The following is a 14467-nucleotide window of genomic DNA, read 5'->3' as shown; positions in this document are numbered from 1 at the left end:
TCAAACCCAAATTTTCATCAATGTCGGAACAGTGGAAATATTTCAAATAAGTAATCCTATTACATTGGCAAGTCGAAATAAAGTTCTGATGGAAGGGAGCTATTCAAAATATCAATGTAACTCTATCAGATAATATATTCATTGAAATTTACCAACCCATTCGACAATCATGAGCGTCATTCTAGAACAAGATCTTTACAAAATTGTTAATCTTCCACGCACCCAAGTATCCTGGGCACCTCCACTGGTGCATATGGTAAACATTCTTCCTGGGCTTGACTATATTTTCAAGATTCTGGGACTTAGAAAAACTAAAGGCTCCGAGTTTTAGCCAAATTTCTCCAATAATCAAGATATAAGTACTTGGACAAATTGTTCCGGATGCTACTTAGCTAAATGTTCAAGCACAATTTGGTCTAATTAAAAATATAACATAAATTGGCCTTATTGCATGCATGCTTTTTAACAAATACGTTTTTTTCTGCCAAGCTTAGCTCAACATGATACAATGAAGAATTTACGCTACGGTTGCGTCATTTGTTATGGGGGGGTTTAACTAAATTTTCCACCTATCGTGGTTCAGCAAATTTTAAAGATTCTGGGTCAAGCGTCGTAGTGAGGGTCAGCGATAAAAAATCGGGTCAGGTTTTGAAATTGTAACCGTTTAGTTACAATGTCCTAGGTTTTAATTTGTGCATGTTGTTTTAGGAAACTGTAGTGTTTGTTTAGTGTCAGTGTTAGGTTAGTAGGATTGTTGGTAAAATTTCTATAAATTGAAAAATGTATAAATTTGTGTTAGTAGGATTAGATTGAAATTGATATTTTTATAAACTTAATTGGACGAGACAGGATCGAAAGGGTGTTGTGATCAACTGTGGTAGAAAAACTGAAAAGGCGAAGGAGATGATTTGGATGGGGTGTGATAAGCTACAAGGAAGGAAAATGGAGGAAATAAGGAACGAATTGAAAACTGGATGGGAAAAGGAGGGCTTTTGATAGCTGGGATGGTCGTGACAAGTCGTGAGTGGAGTCAAGACTATAGTGAACCGAACAAAGTGCCTCAAAGTTCAGTGAACAACCTCCTTCTGTTCCGTTCTGGACCTTTTCTATTTGTTCCACGAATATCCTCACAATCGGCACGTTTCGACCAAGTCAGTCTCGACTGTCTTGGTCTAAAACTCAAGGACCTTCCACTCTCCGGCTTGTAATTGCCAGAAAGGAGAGCATCCTCGGACTCGGAAGTCCTAATCGTTAAGGAGGAAGACCCTTCTCGGCTCGACCTAGGTGGCCTTGTCACGGTCAGCGGATATTTGCCAACGAAGGGATACGCCGTTGCTAACAGAAAAATCAACTTCGGTAGCTGCACAGGGATCGCTACATTCCCTGGTTGCGAACAGCCATTGCAACGCTCAAACACAAGCCTCCGATCCGCCATTGTCGAGACCACAGCTCCAGTCACCAGGCGCCATCTTCCAGCCCAGTTGAAGCCACCGATCCGCCATTGCCGACGGAGTGATCAAGCCACGGACCGCCATCGCGATCAAACAACATCGGCCTCAGGACAATCACCACCCGCGAGCGCTCGCCATCGTCGAGCAAACCCCACCGGTACGTACCAAAGAAGCAGAAACCCATAGAACACACCCCACAATAGCCCAATAAAACAATCCGCACCATAATACCATTTTAATAAATTTCTAGACTTTGTCCACCCACACTTTAGCTTTCAATTAATTTCACCATCACTAGAGTAATCCCATATCTGCACACTATGTTCCGCATAGCCCCTCCGAATTACCCAGTAGCATACATGCCGGCCCTGTGACACAGTTCAGGGGTCTCATGCTACTGAGCTAGTTATCCGGGAGTCTAGGTTGAGCTACTAGGGTGAGTCTCATCTAGTATCAAAATAAAGAAGGGCATTTTTTGGATTCACACAAAATTTTACGTCTGGGAATCTTAATTTCAGGAAAGCTCAGGATATTTTGTTTTTGCTAAGTCGCGATAAATTTTCAATAGCCCAGAGTGCGAATTGTTGAACATCTGAATGATTCAGACCAGTGCTGATAAAAATCATTCCTTCTACACTCAACTTAGCTGAAAATGAAGACAGCCTTAACAGATAGATCAACTACCTGCATTAATTTGAATTTTGACGTAAACACATTCTCTTGATCAAGGCAATCTCTGACTATCGAAGTTAACATTTGTTTTTGTTCACTTGTGGCTGGATGTTTAATTGCATGTGCTGTTGTCAATATCATTATTCATCTTCATCTTGGTGGGGATGATTTTGAAAATCAATTGCAAAATTATTATTTTCATTTTACACATATGTAGCTCTGAAGAACGTGTCGTGTTGGTCTTTACACACAGATCGATGGAAAATTATTGCGTCATGCTGAATTGATGATAATATCTAGGTTTTAGACTCTGGAGTCGACAATATTAAAAATAATCATTTTGCTCAAAATGAATTTGATTATTTTGCTTTTGAGAATCGCTTCTGATTTTGAAAATTTTGGTTTTTTTTAATAATGCGTCTATTTTTCTTGGCTCATTTGCTGTAGCTTTGCGGAGCCGATATTCATTGTTTAGATAACAAAATTACTTAGAACTAACGTTAGTAAAGCGGGGGCTGATTACTCGCGGCTATCTAGAGGTTAGAGGTAACAAATGGATGGCAGGGTAGGGATTGACAATTTTGGGTTGGATAATCAAGCAATGGTGAATATCAACAAACGCGTATTCGTAGATGTATAATAGGGGTATTCACGTAGCGAATGGTATTTAGTGTATTTCTTGTATACCGTGTATATATACCCAAATGTTTACGAGCTCGTTTTATTTTCAAAGGAAAAAGACTTACGAGGGCTGTCTGTCAATACTCCTCGATTTTGATGTGTATTCATTTACGTCTTTTTAGAATACCACGTCTGAGGGGTTCTAAAATGTAGTTTTTACATTAATAAATCACCAACATAAATGAGTTCATGATGTTGTTGTTCTTCGTTTTATGTGACTGGAAATATGTTATCAAACGAAAAGAAAACTTTAAAAATTAAATCCAATTTTGCAATTGAATAGTTCAAAAAATAATGTCATGACCGTAACAAAATCAGCGCACCCTTCGTTTCTCGCATTTCGTTTCGTTTCTCGTGCCGCTCGCGCCGTACGTCATCAAAACTGTAAACAGAAGCCGGCATCTAATTTGTTTTTGCACGAGTGGTAGTCATGGCAGATGATTTTGACAGTCCGTACTTTACGCATCCAAACATAGCAATGTTACCATGGTTCGTTCACATACAAGCAGTGGTAAACTTTTAGCAAATATGCTTAGTTAATAATACGACCCTACGTGAATACCCCTAATGAACTCATTTGTTCGTTTCGCTCGTACTTCACAGCAAAGATATTCAAAACGTACGCAATTCATGTACACTGGGTTGTAGCGTTACTCCTTGTGTGTGATGGTAAATGATAAAAACAGACAGTGATTCTGACTCTATTTTTTTTTAATAAATATCAGTATCTTTAAAGGTTCAGTAGTAAATTTACTTGCTTAAAATATTTTTTTTATTCATCAGATATTGGCCAAAATGCAGAGTTGATACGACTACTTGGGTGTCGCAAATTTCGAAATTTTCGTGGATTTCAAGCGCATTTAACTAAGTTTCAATTGTTTGTAGCCTCAATTCTAATCAATTCAAAGGGCCAATTATTAAATAGACATAAGTGCTTATGTAAAAACATGACTTAAATCGTCAATTTCTCACGACAGTTTTCTCGCCCACGCAACTAAAAACTGGACTCGGAAAAAATGCGATACTTTGTTTTGGGTGTAGCTTTTTATCGCGTGGGTAAAAATTAATGAAATTTTTGGGTAATACTAGTTTAGAGTGTTAAGTATATGTGTGCAAAATTTTATCTGTCAATTAGTTTTCAAGATGCATTCGAAACAAGAAGAGCTACGCCAGCAAATCTTGGGCGCGGTGATCGATAATCCTGGTCAGTCGCACAGATGGATCGGCAAAAGGCTTGGAATCCACCATTCCACCGTGTCCCGCGTTGTGAAGATGTTCCAGGAGACGAAGACCACCGAAAACGGAATACCCAGAGAAGGCGCGGAAGATAAGGCAGTACTTTAAGAATAACCCGAACCTTTCCACCCGAGACGTGGCCAAAAAGGTCAATTCGTCGAAGTGGTTCGTCCAGCAGACCATGAAGCGGGCTGGGCTACGTGTTTTTAAGGTCAGGTAGGCGCCAAACCGGACTGACAAGCAAAACACGGTGGCCAAATTGCGTGCGTGGAAGCTGTACCGTGAGTGGCTGGTCAAGCCAGGCTGTCTCGTCATGGACGGCGAGACATACATCAAGGCGGACACCAAACAAATCCCCGGCCTCGAGTTTTTTGTCGGTACGTCCCGCATGGAGGTTCCGGAAAAGTTCCGGAAAGAAAGATGGACAAATTCGCGAAGAAGTACATGTTGTGGCAGGCGATCTGCGAGTGCGGACGGTACAGCAAGCCGTTCGTTACAACCGGCACCATAAACGGGCAGATTTATCGAGAGGAATGCTTGCAGAAGCGCTTGCTGCCCTTCCTCCGCTCTCACCGTGGTCCCACGCTGTTCTGGTCGGATCTCGCTTCGTGCCATTACGCCAAGCCTGTAATGGATTGGTACGAAGCGAAGGGCGTTAATTTGGTCCCGAAGGAGGTGAACCCGCCAAATACACCAGAACTTCGTCCGATCGAAAAGTTTTGGGCGATAATGAAGAAGAAGTTGAAGAAAAGCGGAAAAACATTCAAAACCGGTGAAGCTTTCAAGAAAAACTGGGAGAAACTGTGTAAGGAAGATGGGCAAAGCCTCGCCCAAGATCTCATGAGCAGTGTTAAGAGAAATGTACGAGCATTCAGCTTGGGGGAGGAAATTCAATAAATAAATTATGCCAAAACATAGCTAATATATAGTTATTTAATCCCTGAAAATTTGAGAAGTATCCGATTTAAAATGATTTTTTGGTGATCATTTTTGTGTGTCTCATTTTTTCCGAGTCCAGTCTTTAGTTAGGTTAAGGGATTTTTTTCCGAACAGCAGCGAATCAGGTTACTAAAACTAGCTTGAATAATAGTGTTGAACAACTTAAAACTAGCGATCGAACTGACTTGTTAAAATTTAAACAGTAACTTGTTTTTTTTAGTTGGTTGGAAATGCTATTTAACATGAAAAGCTTAGTGTGATAATTTATTAGCTATAGAATGGTTTTAGAAGAGGGTAGGTAGATAGTTCCGTTACCTACCCTCTTCTAAGACCATTCTCTAGCTAAAAAATGATCACACTAAAGCTTCATGTTAGATAGCATTTCCAACCAACTCTGAAAATCGCAAACTTCGCGTATGAAGTAACATAAAACCACTTTGAAAGCCCTTTTTTTTTTTGTTATCAAAGTGTAACTGTTTTCACCTAATAGGGGTCTGTTCATAAACTACGTAACATCTGGAAGTCAAATCAGATTAGTCTCCGCACAAAGATCCGAATTTTCAACTCTAACGTGAAATCTGTACTGCTGTACGCTAGCGAAACATGGTGCGTATCAGCGGAGATCACACAGAAGCTGCAGGTGTTCATCAACCGATGCCTGCGGTATATAATTCGTGCTTGGTGGCCTCACAACTGGATTTCGAATGCCGAGCTCCATCGACGGTGTCACCAGAAGCCGATATCGACAGAAATTCGGGAACGTAAGTGGAGGTGGGTTGGCCACACTCTACGGAAGAGCGGAAATGAAATCTGCAAACAAGCGCTGGATTGGAATCCAGCCGGACATCGCAGCAGAGGCAGACCCAGGGGCTCATGGCGGCGAAGCCTAAACAAGGAGATTAAGCAAGTCGACCGGAATTTGACCTGGGCCCAGGTCAAGGCGAAAGCAAACAATCGCCCAGGATGGAGATCTTTCACGTTGGCCCTTTGCGCCAGGGATGGCGCTCAGGACACTTAAGTAAGTAAGTAAGTAAGTCATAAACTACGTAGACAGTGGGGGAGGTTTGACAATTATCCACGGCTCATACAAAATTTAAATAAATTTTAAATAAAAATTAAAAGGTAAATAAATTTTGAAGCCATCAGTAATAATAACATTCCGTTTGGTGCTAAGCTGCGATAGATTAAGAAAGACTAAGTGCGGATTGTGCTTAATAGGCCGGAAATGGGGTAGTTAACCCTAGTAGAAATAAAGTGCGCCCTTTGTTTTGCCTATCCAAATGGAGCGGCAAAGCATCATGGGCAGATAACCAATTTCGTAAAATCATTGGCTGCGAATGCTGTTAACATGGATGCAACGTAGGGGAGAACAGTACATAACGCACCCCCGGGGTAAGACGCACTTTTTCATTTTATTTTGAGTTTTTCTTGGAATTTTAAATCCAATTCTAGGATTTATCATGCAGGATTTTGAGTTCAGATACTATGCTAGAAGTGCTGCTTGATAAGACAACAAAAAAGTTACTTAAAAGCCATGAAAAACACAAATGAAAGTCAGCTGGTGCGTTCTGCCCAGGGGGTGCGTTCTATACCATTCTCCCCTACAGGATTGCGGAGGAGAAGGTGATCTTCATCAAGTTCAAATTTGAAACAAGTATGCATTATGCCTGTCATCCAGGAGAAGTTCCCTGCGGAATTGGACCGCGACATGTACACAGGTCTGCGAGGTGTATGCATGGTCGCTTAATTTCCTCAATCGGAAGGGGGCTACATTTTATGCTAGGAATAGGGATATATGTAAGGCGGAGGTGTACCGGATGAAATCCTCTGCCCCTAACAGAAAGCTCGAAAGCAATAAGAATATCGGTAGCAGTACGTACGCTTGTGTGGTGGCTACTGGAAGTGCATCGTTGAGATGCTGTGGAAGAGGTTGATCAATATTTCTTTTTAAAATCCATTTATTTGAAAAGCTCAATCGCGGGAGTTTTACGGAGTCGTGATTCTACAATTTTTTTTTATTGAAGACCCCTCTCACCCTCTCACTGCAAGTGCTCTGGAAGAACTCCGATAATGTCTTGGGAACGATTTTGAAAGTTTTTTTAATGCAATCATATTTTAATATCTTTCTGATATTGTGAGATCGCAGTGTTTGATAGAATTTTTCGAAGGTCCCTAAAGATGAAATTTTTGGAAGTTCCCTCAGGTTAGGTTAGGTTAGGTTATCTTTATCAGCGAGACTTTCGGCCAGAGGCTGGTTCATCTCTTCAAGGCCCCTCAGGTCGTTTCTGTAGTTCCCAGAACTAGTGATGTAGTGAATAGGGCTATTCGACCTGGTCTTCTACATTTACACCTAAATGGGGACTCACCTTAGCTCAGTCTACCTCATCACATCATGTGGAAGACTTGCATTGGCAAAATATCTTAAGTTCTCCAAAGTGCCTGGAGTTTAGATGATCCTACAGGATAATTGAACCCGTAGAGCGTCGTGGAGCCCCATGCTATAAGGTGGAATACACCCAAGTAACACCCATTCATATAATTATGTTGAGTAAACTTCTTTACAACCACATCCAGTCATATAAAGGTTATATAAACTGATATATAACATGTGTGTTGCTCGGGCATAGTTATAATGACAACGTATTTTAAGATAGCCAAATTATCCTGTAGCTTAGATATTGAACTCCACTGGCTCAACAAAGTCTTACGCGATGTCCTGATATAGTATGCAAATCTATAGAACTTTGTGGGACCTCATAACATCATTTGAGATATACAGATGAATTTACCATGCTTCTCCCATTGATCCGGAAGATCAAATCCTGACGCTCCACAATCTCAACGAGGTATTGTGCGTTGTTCTGATCAAATTTTCAAACCCGAAGCGTCTTGTAGTGCTCCAAAATATCATGTGAGGCACATAATTGTAATGACAAATCACTTCGGGCTCTCCCAACCATTTTACAGTCCAGACAATGACCCATTAACAAATCCACAGAAATTCGCATGGCCTCACTGTATATCATGTGGAGTAGAAGCTGTATTGGCAACACATCTTAGGTAGACAGCGTGGCATGGTGGTTTGTTAATTTATTTATTTGATAAAGCTCAATCGAATTAACTTTACAGAGCCGAGGATTCTTATTTACTATACAAAACATCGTAAAACTATAGTCAAAAGGCACAGCACAATAAACACTTTATCTTCCGCTGTCCAATAAGCCTCCTCCATCAGAACGGGATCCGCTTCCAGTGGTTTCATTGTATGGCAGTATCGCCAACGAGGGGCAGAGCGCTTCCATTGCAGCAATGGACGCAAAACGTGGTCATCACTCACACACTCATCACGAAATAGTTGCTTTCCAAAGTCGACGTCGCATCGACTGAAAGAACTGCTGACGAAGAACAATGAGGAGGACCACACAATAGTTGCTACAGAATAAGCAGACGATCGCGTGACAGACGTCGAGAGTGGTCTGCTTCTGTCGACAGCCGAGTGAACATTGAGCGTGGCATGGTGGTGTTGAACATTGTACTTTCCGTAACCCTCTTCAGTAATTTCCTGATCTACCTATAGGTAGGGTAGTGCGCTACTTCGTCGTAATCGCCCATTTCCGTTCTATCGATCAGAAAAGATCAATAATATCAATGATGTTACCGTGCAAAAACCAATTATAGGTTTGTTCCGATGCGTTAGTTCATTAGCTACAACATAAATCCTATTGGAGCGCATTGTATGAATATTTACGTTCATTGTTCTCAAAACAAAAGAAGCACTCCTAGCGAATCCCCTTTTTCCGTAGGACGAAGAAAATCTAATGGCGTTTCAATGCGTTAGGACGGAATTGAAACTCGTAGAACGAATGTGTGACTCTTTATCAAATCCAACGGTGCGTATGGAAAGGTGAATAAATTTAGAAGTCATCTTTGGCAGAAATATTCCACTCGTTGTTTAAACTCGTTCAGAAAAAATAGGTAAAGTGCGGGTTCTGATTAGTAGGACGGAAATTAGATCAAAAACCCTATGATGAAAAAATATCTGAAGGACTGAAGCCGTACGAATAATTTGTGATAATTTTGTTAGGGAAAATGGATGTAATATCGGCCTAAATACCCCTAATTTGGGCCCATACATAAATTCAGCAATCGACTAAATTTTCAAAAGCGACCAAAAATATCCATTAGTACAAAAATCTCAATGACGCGTTCATTTAGATAAAATTGATAAATAGCAGATTTTTAGCGATGGACCCAATCTTAGATCAATAGGCCAACATTAGAGCTATTTTCTCCATGAAGAAAGAATATCTGAAGGACTTAGGATAAATTTATTAACGGTTGTAGGTCGTCATAATATTTCCTGATCAACCTAAGATAGTGAGTGAATTTCTGAAGCTTTTATGGTCTCAATTCAAAGTCTTCAGAACAATCCTCAATGAATCTTATACATTGAGAGCATATATGAAGAATTTATTACCAACGTAATATAATGAGAGCATATGCTTTGGCTGAATATGTACAAAATAATTTCTCATCAACTTGATAACTATGATCAGAGAACATGTAAAAGACTTCGAACGAGATGAAAAAGGTCTTGAAAATAATTTCCCATTAATCTAATATGATGAGAGAATATCATCCCAGGTAACAATTTGATGCTTAACAAGTGTTGTTGAATCGATTTTAATTCAGCCTTAGTTTGAATAATTGTTGTACATATACCACGTTAACCTTTGTTCAGCTTTTAAATATCTAAATCTGGTGATTTTAATCAGCCAAAAGCTTAACAGTTATATAAATTATATGCTTTTTAATGCATTAAATAACAGGCTTTTCCAACCCTTGTTCAGCCTTCTAGTTTTATAAAGAAAATAATAATAATGAAAGACCGTTTCATATCTTATATATTTTTAATGGGACTGCAACAAGGTGCTGACCAGTGTTGGCAAAATCAGAAATAAATTGATATTTTTCCACTCTCATGGGCTCGAATATCACGCGTGATATTGGAACAAAATATTGGTATTGATTATTGATTTTACAAGCTCATTTGATATTGCGAGACTATTCACAACGTGCAAACATCAAGCTGAGAGTTGACTCGTCACAAAAATGATTCTATTGCACATCATTTTCTTAGAAAGAGAAAGCATAGTTTGCTATCTCTTTTTAATCTGCACCGATGGCAGACGCGAAGGGACTGCTGCAAGCCGTTATTGGAAGTTACGGAAGTTGCATTTGGGTGTAAAACAAAAATCATTAAACTCAATCTCACCACAGTTTGGTGAAATTTGCAGTTGGTGAGTTTTGTTAGCTTGATGTTCCGAGCTGCGATATCACAGCTTGCAAAATCAACCGCAGTTGTTTGCTTGTTGATTTTTGTCTACGAAAATCAAGCGTGATCTTTGGCATTGGTGAGATTTGATTTTTTGATATTTTCCCAACACTGGTGCTGACTAATTGGATTTACATATTTATATTGTTATTATAAGTTTAAAAATTACCGTTGCATTTCGGGATTCGAACCAGGAGTCGCTGATCACAGGCATCAATCAAACCTACTAGACCACTTAAGCATATATGTGGCAAAATTATGATCATTAACATGGAACACGTTAAATTTAAGTTGAACAACAGCAACCGGAAGAGTAGCAATGCAGAATTGTAAACCACTACTGGTGACAATAAAACATTCCTCTCATTTTCAAGTGCAGTTAACTCAATGTGGACACATTTGCGCGATTTATTGCGATGGTCATGTGGAAACTATTTTAGTGCCATAATTGAGTTGTATTTTTGGAACTCTGTCTGAAAATTCAGTGCAATATAGCAGTCAAAAAACATAAATATAAATGTTAATACTTCCGACGTCATTGCAGCCCACTTCTACCTGTAGCTATTCCTAAAAAGCTCCTCTACCTTGTCTCTACTGCTACCGCTGCTTGGAATTAGAAAGGTAGGCAGTGAATTTAGAAGAACTAAAATGTCGGAAATGCAACGAGTGACACTGATTGCATTTAACAAACCAGGCTATCAAAATATTTGTAGTGCATTGCTCAATGACACAAATCTGTGGAGTAGTGTTGCGCTAAAATAAGGCTTGTTCAATCTTTAGATCAGCTAACTTATTGAGGTTGAATTATGGGGATAAAATTAGCTTCATGCACTACTAATCAACTGTATATTCAGCCTGCTGTTAATCAGCTTTGTACACCTTAAATCAATCAATAATCAGCTTATGTTCTTACTGTTCAGCTTGAATTGTTACTTGGGATCTCTCGGGGCTTCAAAATAAAAGTATATAATTCTGATTCTGACGTTTGAATTCATGATTAGTTGTAGATCTCCAAAATAATTCCTTAACACCCAAGTATGATGAGATAATGTTTGAAGTTCTTCGGAATAAATCCTTACCAAACGTTATATAATGAGAAACTATCTCATAGACTGAAGGTCATCAGTCAGATATCCGGAGAACTTTGAGATTAGGGCGTAATTGCTTTTGTAAAAAAACACTACAATCGCCAATTTTTCGCAAACTAAAGCTCAATCTAAAAAATTAATGGCACAAACAGGTAGAGAAATTATTCATCTATCATTTGTTATGGTTTGTTCGCGAGATTGAGTTTCAATTTACGAGAAATCGGCGATAGACGTGTTTGTTTACAAAAGCAATTACGCCCAAATCTCAAAGTTCTCCGGATATAATCAAAGAATATCTGAAGGATTTCGCTTGATTTTTTGATCAGTTGAGGGTCTGCGGAATAATTCCTGGTGATCCTGATGAAATATGAAAATATCTGAAGGACTGATCAACCTGATGTGATAAGAGACTATCTGATAACCTATGATATTTTGTCAATACAAGAGTATTGAAGATATTTTAGAGATAACGAAGCCTTCCAAATATGTTTTGTCTGCCATGACATACAACATGTCTTACATGATGTCATATGTTCTGATATAGATCTTCAGATTCGTACAATCAACAAATCAGTCTGCATCGTGCTACTGCTACCTAATGAGCATTACAACACATTTAAACAGCAGTTATCAGTGGTAAATATTCCCCCAAATTGTCTACCTTGTTCGATTCTTATTTCTCTTTGATCCTATCCGAGGTTATCCTGCTTAGATATCGAATAGGAAAGTTGCTCTTCGATCCTTCGGATTCTTATAGTAATCTGCTTGGAAGTCGATTTGGCACCTAACCGCAAAAGAAAATGGTAATTTCTTGATCCCCTACGAAACCGAGATGAATGCACACTGCGTCGACAAGTACAAGGTTCAAACAGTGCACATAGCAGTGAACAAACAGTATATTGCTCTTGATCAATCCAATCTTGATCAGTGATATTGAGTGCTTGGCACTGATGAAGTCTGCAAGTAGTAGACGAAATACGCGTGCCTGTCAAAAGATAATCAATTATAACGGAATTAAAAGGAAATAAACCAACACACTTAAAGCTGTTCATTGACCTTTTCAGAGAAGATTCTTAGACGATTTTTTAGTAAGACAACAATCGACCAAGGTTCAATTGCAAACTAATACCTACTTTTCAATTAGGGAATCCAAAAACTTTTTTTTTAGAACTCTATGAACTCTTTTGAAATTCTTCTCAGAAGTCCTCTGGAATTATTTTTAGAACTTTCCTTGACTTTTACTCAGAACACCTTGGAACTGAAATTACCTTCGAGTTTCAGAAGAATTTCCCCAGTATTATCCAGAAATTATTCCCGGCATGAGCTAGAAATTATCGGTACTCCCTTGAAATTTTCCTCAAAATCCCTTTGGAATTTCACTCAAAATTTAATTTTCTCGGTATTCTTTTCGGAATTATCTTGGAAATATAACACTAGGTCTTTATTCTCAGAATTTTCTTGGAATACTCCCCAGAAATTCTTTGGGACTGTCCTCAGAATTCAATATCCTTGAGGATCTTCTCGGATTTTTTTAGAACTCTCCTAAGAGCTCTTTTGAAATTCTTCTCAGAAGTTTACTTGAATTATGTTTAGAACTCTTTATGATTTTTTCTCTCAGAACACCTTGGAACTGAATGCGCTAGTAATTTTCTTCGGAATCCGCTTGAAATTTCGCTTAAAATCCCTTTGGAATTTCACTTAAAATTTGATTTTCTCGGTATTCTTTTCGAAATTATATTGGAACTTTCTGCAGGATGTACTGGAAATTATCCGCAGAATTTTCTTTGAATTCTCTTCAGAAATATTTTGGAACTGTTCTAGGAATTCAATATCATTGAGGTTCTTCTCGGAATATTATAGAACTTTTTTTTTCTCAGAACACCTTGGAACTGAAATTCCCCTAAATTTTCAGAAGAATTTCCTCTGTATCCTCCAGAATGAAAATGAGCTTGAAATTATCCTCGGAATTTCATTCAAAATTTGATTCTCTCGGTATTCTTTTCGAAATTATCTTGGAACTATCTGCAGGATTCACTAGAAATTATTCGCAGAATTTTCATGGAATCATCCCCAGAAATCATTTCTTTTCTAGTCTAGTCTAGTCTAGTCTACACATACACAGCCAGTACTTGAAAGAATCCTGGAAAATGATACATCTATCATTTTTCTTGTCATTATTAATGCCTGCTGCACATCAAGGATGTGAAACAAACAATAAAGCGGCCAGGCCTACTGTGTAGCGTTTAGTTAATTTTTGTGGAAGTGAATGTTTACCATGTCTACTTAATAAGTATAGACAGTGGTTAACATTTAATCCACAGGTAATCAAAGAGCGGGGACATACCGTACCAACCGCTCCGTATGCAGGATTTGAAAATAGGCTATATAAATCGTTGGGAGTGACAGAGCTAAGAAAGTTAATGTACACTCCTTGGTTGTCCGATCTCCTGGGATGGAACACAGGTATTTACCCCTTGTGTTCGAGCGTACAGTCCTCCCTCCGTACAAGCGTGGACGGCACCGCCAACCCACTGCGATCCCTCAATTGATCCAGCCGACCTCAGTCGAAGGACAACAGAGAGCGGTGTGCGGACGTAGCCTATACGGAGGGAATGCTGTATTCGCCTAGGTTATAGCGCCCTTGCTCGCTACCATTTTCTTCTAGCGGTTGGGACCTGAGCACTAACTCTTGTCCTAGCCCTATATGGCATATGGTTATAGCGCCATTACTCGCTTTCTGAAAAGAGAAGAAGGGAAGGGAAGGAGAGGAAAAGGACTTGGGAAAAGGAAATGCGGAATTCCTTTCCTCATTAGTATTTGTATCGTCAACTTTTATGAAAACTATATAAATCATTTTTCCTTGGTCAGAGGTATTATTACGACATTTGAATAAGATTGTCTTATCATTTGTTATTCAAAATTTAATGTTATAATGATCAACATAGCTTTGGATTATCCTATATAAATCGGTAACACTGTCCTGCAACCGATGATTTTTCTAATCCGAAAACTAAAAGTTACGAAAAAGCACTTAGGCCTTCATTAAGTTCCACTTTCACGCGACG

General features: G+C 39.1%; 1 protein-coding gene and 1 long non-coding RNA gene across 2 annotated transcripts in view; one reads left to right on the top strand and one right to left on the bottom strand.

Annotated features, from left to right (window-relative positions):
- Galphai (G protein alpha i subunit) overlaps positions 1 to 14467 on the bottom strand; it is an 84769-nt gene that overhangs the window by 11655 nt on the left and 58647 nt on the right. The window lies entirely within an intron of this gene.
- LOC135708489 (uncharacterized) lies at positions 3665 to 4553 on the top strand. The gene is made up of 2 exons (XR_010518299.1): positions 3665 to 3883; positions 4261 to 4553. It is a non-coding gene; the product is annotated as an uncharacterized LOC135708489 (long non-coding RNA).

This window comes from Ochlerotatus camptorhynchus, unplaced genomic scaffold (genome assembly GCF_037179485.1).
Source record: "Ochlerotatus camptorhynchus isolate MF236.1 unplaced genomic scaffold, CSIRO-AGI_Acam_v1.1 ptg000330l, whole genome shotgun sequence".
Taxonomy (NCBI): Eukaryota; Metazoa; Arthropoda; class Insecta; order Diptera; family Culicidae; genus Ochlerotatus; species Ochlerotatus camptorhynchus.
The sequence above is the reverse complement of the archived record's forward strand: the minus strand, read 5'-3'. Positions and strand labels throughout refer to the sequence as shown.